We start from the raw sequence: 7,662 nt of genomic DNA on the forward strand, positions 1-7,662 counted from the left end.
ACTGCAGGGAGGCTCTGGTAGACGCATCCTGAAAGCAATTCTGATGTTTCTGTTCTATGACTTGTAATGAAATGGTCTTCTTAATCTTTCACTGAAACAATACTGATTTTTTTTTTGTTAGTTTGTTTTTTGGGTGGGAGTCAAAGTATGTGAGGGGGTTGGAAATGGATTTTACTGGGCATTAGAAGGGGCCTGAAGTCCCTCCAGAAGGGAAGGGGAGATGGGGTTGAGGGGATCGAGCCTTTTCCAACCTCCCCAGGAAAGGATTCCCGGTATCTTTGATAGTTTACTTCTAACGCTCTGCTTGTCCTCCTAATTTCTGAGACTCCAACCATTATCTTCTAGTTCAGAATTTAGGTCCTTGGTTTCTTCCCTATTTGGCTGTGTGGAGTTTTGATAACCTCCAGTGATTCTGAGCTCTCGTTTCCTGCCCCTACGCCTACTTTAACAGGTTTGGAGAGAGCAAGAAAAAGAAGGAGTGGGGCAGGGGAACAGCCTATAAGGTTGTGGGAATGACCTGGGGCTCACTATGGAGGAAGGCTATGTGTGTCCTGGGTCTTCTGGAGGAAGGTAAATCTAGAAAATTGGGTTGATTTGCTCAGTCTTGTCATAGTGACCAGGAATATGCTGGGGTACTTCCAAGCTACTTGGGACTGGGTAGGCAGGAGTTTCTAGAGGTGTAGGAGGGCCCAAGAGGATAAGACATCTTCTCAGCTCAACCAAATGTAAAAGGGAGTAATTCCTAGAGATTCTAATGATACTCTTCAATGAGCTGGAGAGACAGGAAAATGTGCCTATGGAAGGCAGCCTCCAAGAAGGCTTCCAATGATTCTTCCACTTCTTTTTTTTTTTTTTTTTAATTTTTATTTATTTATAATAGTCCCAGAGAGAGAGAGAGAGAGAGGCAGAGACATAGAGGGAGAAGCAGGCTCCATGCACCGGGAGCCTGACGTGGGATTAGATCCCGGGTCTCCAGGATCGCGCCCTGGGCCAAAGGCAGGCGCCAAACCGCTGTGCCACCCAGGGATCCCCGATTCTTCCACTTCTTAATATCCATGCTCTTGTGTAATCCCTTGAGTGTGGGTTGGACCTAGTGACTCTAATAAATAGATTGTGGCAGAAGTGAAGAGATGTTGCTTCTGAGATTAGGTTTTTTTATTTTTTTATTTTTTTTTTATTTATGATAGTCACACAGAGAGAGAGAGAGGCAGAGACACAGGCAGAGGGAGAAGCAGGCTCCATGCACCGGGAGCCCGATGCGGGATTCGATCCCGGGTCTCCAGGATCGCGCCCTGGGCCAAAGGCAGGCGCCAAACCGCTGCGCCACCCAGGGATCCCTGAGATTAGGTTCTAAAGAGATCGTGGCTTTCATTTTGCTTGCACTCACTTGCTTTGGCTCTTCTTGCTTACTTGCTCTAATGAAGCCAGCTGTCATTTCGTTAGCTGCTCTGTGAAGAGGCCCATGTAGCAAGGAACTAAGGGTGCCTGTAGCCAATAGCCAGTGAGTGGATATGAAAGCAGATGCTTCCCAAGTTGAGTCTTCAGATGAGATCCCAGCCTTGGTTGATACCTTGATTACAGCCTTGTGAGAGACTGTAGGCTGAAAGACATGGTTAAGCCATTTTCCTTACCCACAGGAACTGAGAGAATAAATATTTGTTGTTTTAAGCTGACACATTTTGGGGTACTTTGCTATGAACCAATGGGTAACAATACAGTGCCCTTGGTGAAGGAGTTTTATGTAGGTGATTGTAATGAGTGGCTTCCTTTTTTTTTTTTTTTTAAAGATTTTATTCATTTATTCATGAGACACACACACACACACACACACACACACACAGAGGCAGGCAGAGGGAGAAGCAGGCTCCATGTAAGGAGCCCGATGTGGGACTCGATCCCAGGACTCCAGGATCACACCCTGGGCCAAAGGCAGGCGCCAAACAGCTGAGCCACCCAGGATCCCCAATGAGTGGCTTCTTATACTCTACTTTTTCTTGTGATTCCTGAGCGAAGGGAAATGAGGGGTGTGTGGAAGAGTTGAGCCAGGATCACAGTCATGTCACTGAACTGTGCAGTCCTCTTTCCCCCAACCAGGAGCTCCTGTATCATTCCATAAGAGAGTCAGAATTACCATTTGAAAACTTGTCAGGCAGAGACCAGGAGACTTTACTCAGGGCTGGTTAGAGAAGCCAAAAAAAAATTTTTTTTTTTGAGAAGCCAAATTTTATACCATTTCTTTAAGAAAGTCTTTTTGTTCTCAGTACTCTTAAAAAATGTATATTCACTGTAGGAGAGTAGAAAGAAAAAAACAAAACCGTGATCCCAGTGCTTAGCAGAATCACCAATGGACATCTTGGTATACATTCTTCCAGTCTCTTTTCTTAGCTGTTTATGTTGTATTTTATACAGTTGACTCATACCATGGAAACACTTTGGCCAACATCTTTTGAAATTTACCATAATAATAACTTGAGCATTTTTTCATGTTTCCAAGTATATAACTATATATATTTAAAAGATTTTATTTTATTTTTTAAAAAGATTTTATTTATTTATCCATGAGAGACACACAGAGGGAGGCAGAGACATAGGCAGAGGGAGAAGCAGGTTCCCCATAGGGAGCCTGATGCGCGACTCAATCCCAGGACCCCAGGATCATGACCTGAGCCAAAGGCACGTTCAACCACTGAGCTACCAGGTGCCCCTAAAGATTTTATTTTTAAGTAATCTCTACACCCAACATGGGACTTGAACTCACAAACCTAAGACCAAGAGTCACATGCACCACCAACTGAGCCAGCTAGGTGCCCTGACCATAACATTATTTTTGAAGGTTCCATAGTCTTCTATTTAAAAGATGCAACATGGGGGATCCCTGGGTGGCTCAGTGGTTTGGCACCTGTCTTTGGCCCAGGGCGTGGTCCTGGAGTCCCGGGATTGAGTCCCACATCAGGCTCCTGGCATGGAGCCTGCTTCTCTCTCTGTCTCTGTCTCTGTCTCTGTCTCTCTCTCTCTCTCTCTGTCTATCATGAATAAATAAATAAAATCTTTAAAAAAAATAAAAGATGCAACATGGGACACCTGGGTGGCTCAGCGGTTGAGCATCTGCCTTTGGCTCAGGAGTTATCCCAGAGTTGTGGGGTCAAGTCCCGCATCGGGCTTCTTGTGTGGAGCCTGCTTCTCCCTCTGCCTGTGCCTCTCTTTCTTTCTGTCTATCATGAATAAATAAATAAAGTCTTAAAAAAATAAAAGATGCAACATAATTAAGGGTATTTAATATCCTGTTGGTGGGCATTTAGAAAGAAATTCTGGCTTTTGATATGCAGAGACGACTATTACTTCTCCTTACTTGATGTAACCAAGTGAGGTCAAGTTGAGAAAGGGGCATAAAAAAAAAAAAAAGAGAAAGGGGCATAGAGTTGGTGTCATGAGATCAGGGAGAGACACAGAACATCCAGGGGTCTTGAGAACTCTTGATGGCATTTCCCCACACATTTCCGTGTGCATGTGAGAGTCACACCATGTGCAGGTTATGGTCATCCTGTCTGTAAGGTGAGAGGTTTGGCTCATGATTTCTTTGGTCATTTCCATGTTTGTGAACTGTTCATCGGTTGACCAGTCTTCAAGTTCTCATCTAGTGTACCTTAACCTCCTCCAATGCACTTCCTCCTCTGTGAAATGGGAATAGAAATGCCCTTCCCAGGGGATCTGGAGGAGTAAATGAGATCATGTATATCTATTGTGGACCCCAACACAGTAAGTCCTCATCAGATCTCCCCTGTTACTAGGTTGGACTGTACTAAATTGCCATTTTTTGTAGGTCAAACACGACTAATATTGACAATTTCATGTGGTCAAAGCTAATAGTTTTTCTTCCATAGTAAAACTTCATTTGTACTTTCATTTTTTTTCCCCCGAGCTACTGGCTTATGGCCGAGGAAGGAGGCATTTTACAAATCTGAGAGCTGCAACAAGGTGTAGACATTCTTTGCAGACATTCCTAAGCCATGTTCCCCACAATAAAGAACCTCAATATGGCCAAGAGGTAATATTGCAGATAGGTAGAAACGGGTCAGATGTTAATCTGCAATTGCTTTAGAAATTTTTGAGAACAGGCATATTGCAGTGACCGTATAAATGTTGCTTAAACCCCCCAAAATGAATTCCTACAGGGCAGCAGTGCCCCTGGAGATGGAGTATTTAAAGCATCCTGTTAAGCTTACAGAACTTCAGGTAACTGAGGTTTGACAGATGACAAGTGGCATCCATGAAGGATGGATGGCAGGAACCAGAGGTGACTGGGGTCACAGCTGGCTACAGGGGCACTCACACAACTCTTGCGACCAGATGCATCCCCACTGGGAGTCCAACACTAGTTCTGCTTCTTAAAGCCATTGGATGTATGGAGGCTAATTTCTGAATTTAGAAGTTACCAGTAGAGAAATGGCATTTTTCATGAAAGGGACAAGAATGTGAGCTATGTGGCTGGATCACCTTTTTTCTGAATTCTCTTCTTATTTGGTCTTGAGAAGCTGTGCAGCCAGGGGCTGCTGACCGGCAGCAGTGACCTAAGAGGGTCAGAGCCCAACAGACTGCTGGTATGAAGTCTAGTGCCATCCTTCCAGAAAGAAACACTTCAGATACCTCTTGTATTGTAGTATTTATTATTATTATTATTATTATTTTAAGTAGGCTTCATGCTCTACATGGAGCTTGAACTCATGACTCTGAGATCAAGAATCACATGCTTCATCGACTGAGCCAGCCAGGTGCCTGTGATCCCTCCTGTATCTTAAACTGAATATAAAGATGCTTTTGATTTGTTGGAGTTTTTGAAATGCTGATAGGTAATGGGGTGGACTAGGGGCTGGCAGTCCCATCTGAAATCCCATAGGCAACTGTTTGGAATTCTCCCTTTGAATGCCAAGCAGCAGCACATCCTTGGTATTCTATTATTGTTTGGGGGGAATCTGTAGTTGAGAGTGCACATGAGAAAGCTAGAACCGGAGGCCCTGGATCATTCACAGGGAAGGCTGGAGGCACACATTTCCTCTGACATGGCCCTCGAGGGGCCTGAGGACACAGAACTACAGGTAGAGTCCCAATGTGCAGCACATTTGGCCACCAACGAGCACAGGTGTGTGTGTGTGTGTGTGTGTGTGTGTTTGTGTGTGTGTGTGTGTTTGTGTGGCCATAAAGGAAGGTACACTTGTACATCCATATGAGGAAGAAAAACAATTGGAGGAAGGAGAAGGGAATTGGAGAAAGAAATATATAAATCCCTTAAAGAGAAAAATATTCTACTAATCACCTGAGCCAACCTATTTCTTATTTGGGGAACATTTTGGACATTACCATTAAAAACAGTAGTCAGGTGATCACTGAGCATCAGATCATTTTACAATCTTGTACCAAACCCAGCAATTTCCTTTCTTGAGCTCCAGAATTGCCAAAATATACTTGTCTAACAGCAAAGGGCTATCAAAAATTGTGTGCCTCCCTGTATGTTTTTTGTTTCTTCTTTTTTTTCCCCATGTGCCCATGTGATTTCAATTCTGAGGCTCTACCCTGGCTCCATTCCCACCTGGGGGCTGCCTGCAGGTGAGCAGGAGCAGCAGGAGCAAGGGCAGGTGCTAGAGGCTGCAGAAGAACAGTTTCCAGGAGCTCTTCGAGTCCACATTCCTGTAGAACTGAAAGTTGAGGTAGGAAATATACAGGTTATTGGGGAGGGAGATGACAGGAAAGGTCCATATGGTGACATCCAGGATGGGGCCCCGAGAACAGTCCAATCCATGCTGGGCAGTGGTACAGAGTGATGCATCTGCATAGAGCTGGGTGGGTGACCGATATCATATGGAAGCCTCAAGAGTAGTCTGTGTAGAGTCCCCAGCTCAGGGCGTTGAAATGGAAGAAACTGGCAAGAGCAGAAGATTCTTCTGGGAAGAAATGTTCCAGCATTGAGGCTCCCAGTAGCAGCTGTACCATCCATGACAGGTGGGATGGCCCCAACAATGGCTCTGACCCACATGTTGGTGATGCTGATCCTCTCCAATGGGTTATAGTGACAGGTATACAGGACAATGTGGTTGACCCTCAGGGCTCCCGTGAGTGGGTTCACCCCCTAGGTTAGTAGGGCAACTCATGGAACAGCACAGCAGGTGGCAAAGGACACAGCTAGCCATGGGCTAATTTGTCCATGAACCAGAGGCTTGTTTTTCTCATGTTCACTTTTGAATCCAATGGTGCCTCAAAAAAACTGATGGATGGGGTTGGTAGTGCAGAATGCAAGGCCTGTTCTGATAGAACTGAGTGGGAAACAGGGCCAGTCAGGAGGTCCTGGAGCCCGTGAAAATCCGGCAGAGAGCTGTGAGTTTGATTTTGGACAGTGGAGCCCAAATTCCCTGCAGATCATCCAGATGCAGCTTTGGGGTCCCCCCACTGCTTCCCATCTTTAGTCTCTTCCCCATCTCTTGAGCCTTTAGTTCTGGAAGTCGGTTCCAGTTCTAGCAGTTCTTTTTCATTTGGCTTTCTGGACAAAGGCAGGCTGGGGGTGTGTGGTGGAAGAGGTGTCATGTCCTAGATGTCTGCTGTGACCTGACCCGAAGATGTTTTTTCAAGGAAAGGAAATCGCCCTGGTTCTGGCCTCCATATGACTTGCTGGTTGAGGCTTCTGTCCACTTGTGTGACATAGAGACACTTGAGGAAGGTCAGGTGCTGAAATGTCACCTATGTCCTATTGACACTCCTGAGAAGATGCATCACCATGTGAGAGGATTCCACATTGCCCTTTTTTCTGGATACCAGACACATCCTCTCACCCAACCTGTCAAGAGGCGTGAGGAGAGAGTGTGCAGGGATGTGGCCGTAGTGCGTGAGGCTGGTTGCTCCCTGGGCTCCCTGTGTCCTCTCTCCTCGTGGCTGCTGGACACTGCCATCTTCCTTTTCCTGAACTTTCACTTCCATGGTTAACCTTCTGTTCCTGGGAAGGGCACCTCTCAGAGGGAAAACAGCATGAGCCACAGTCCAGAGGCAGACAGCATCTGGCATCTTTGGCAACATTTTCACAAACCATCTCCAGGGTGTCTGTTTTACCCATAATCCCAGCTGCCTTCCTGCTGTGATTTTCACATGCACAGCTGGGGCTGAGCTAGGTCCCTGCTCATCCTTACAGAAGCTGGCTTAGTGCTTAATGCTTCAAATAGGACAGTTAGAAGTGGCAGCAAGTGCCACTGGCTTGTTCCCTTCTGGAACAAGCATTGAGGACCTTTAGGGTCTGCATAGCCACCCAGCTTTACCATGTAGACCAAGGAGTCTAATTTCCTGGCAAAGTCAAGAGACAAGATTACACAGAGGTCACTGGGTTTAGTGATTGGGCAGAGGGTACATCATTAAAATTTTTTTCCCCTGATGGTAAGAGTCATACATTTTTATTGTGGAAAAAAATATCAAAAAGCACAAGATCAAAAATAAAAAGGCTGGTATAAAGAGATTCTGGAAGCTTTCCCCCTCAGAAGTAATAGGATCTGTTCTGCATGAAGTTCTTAAGTATGTTCCTTTTTCAGTTACTACTGCTGTGTAACAAACCACCCCAAAGCTTAGTGGCATCAATCAACCATTTTCTTATGCTCACAGATTCTGTGGGTCAGGAATTCAGACTGGGCA

At 45.4% G+C, this 7,662-nt stretch overlaps 1 pseudogene; it reads right to left on the bottom strand.

The window, feature by feature from the left end:
* Positions 1-5,549: 5,549 nt before the first annotated feature.
* Positions 5,550-6,935, bottom strand: LOC112923020 (protoheme IX farnesyltransferase, mitochondrial pseudogene; annotated as a pseudogene).
* Between the last annotated feature and the right edge of the window lie 727 nt (positions 6,936-7,662).

This window comes from Vulpes vulpes, chromosome 14 (genome assembly GCF_048418805.1).
Source record: "Vulpes vulpes isolate BD-2025 chromosome 14, VulVul3, whole genome shotgun sequence".
In the NCBI taxonomy this organism is placed as follows: domain Eukaryota; kingdom Metazoa; phylum Chordata; class Mammalia; order Carnivora; family Canidae; genus Vulpes; species Vulpes vulpes.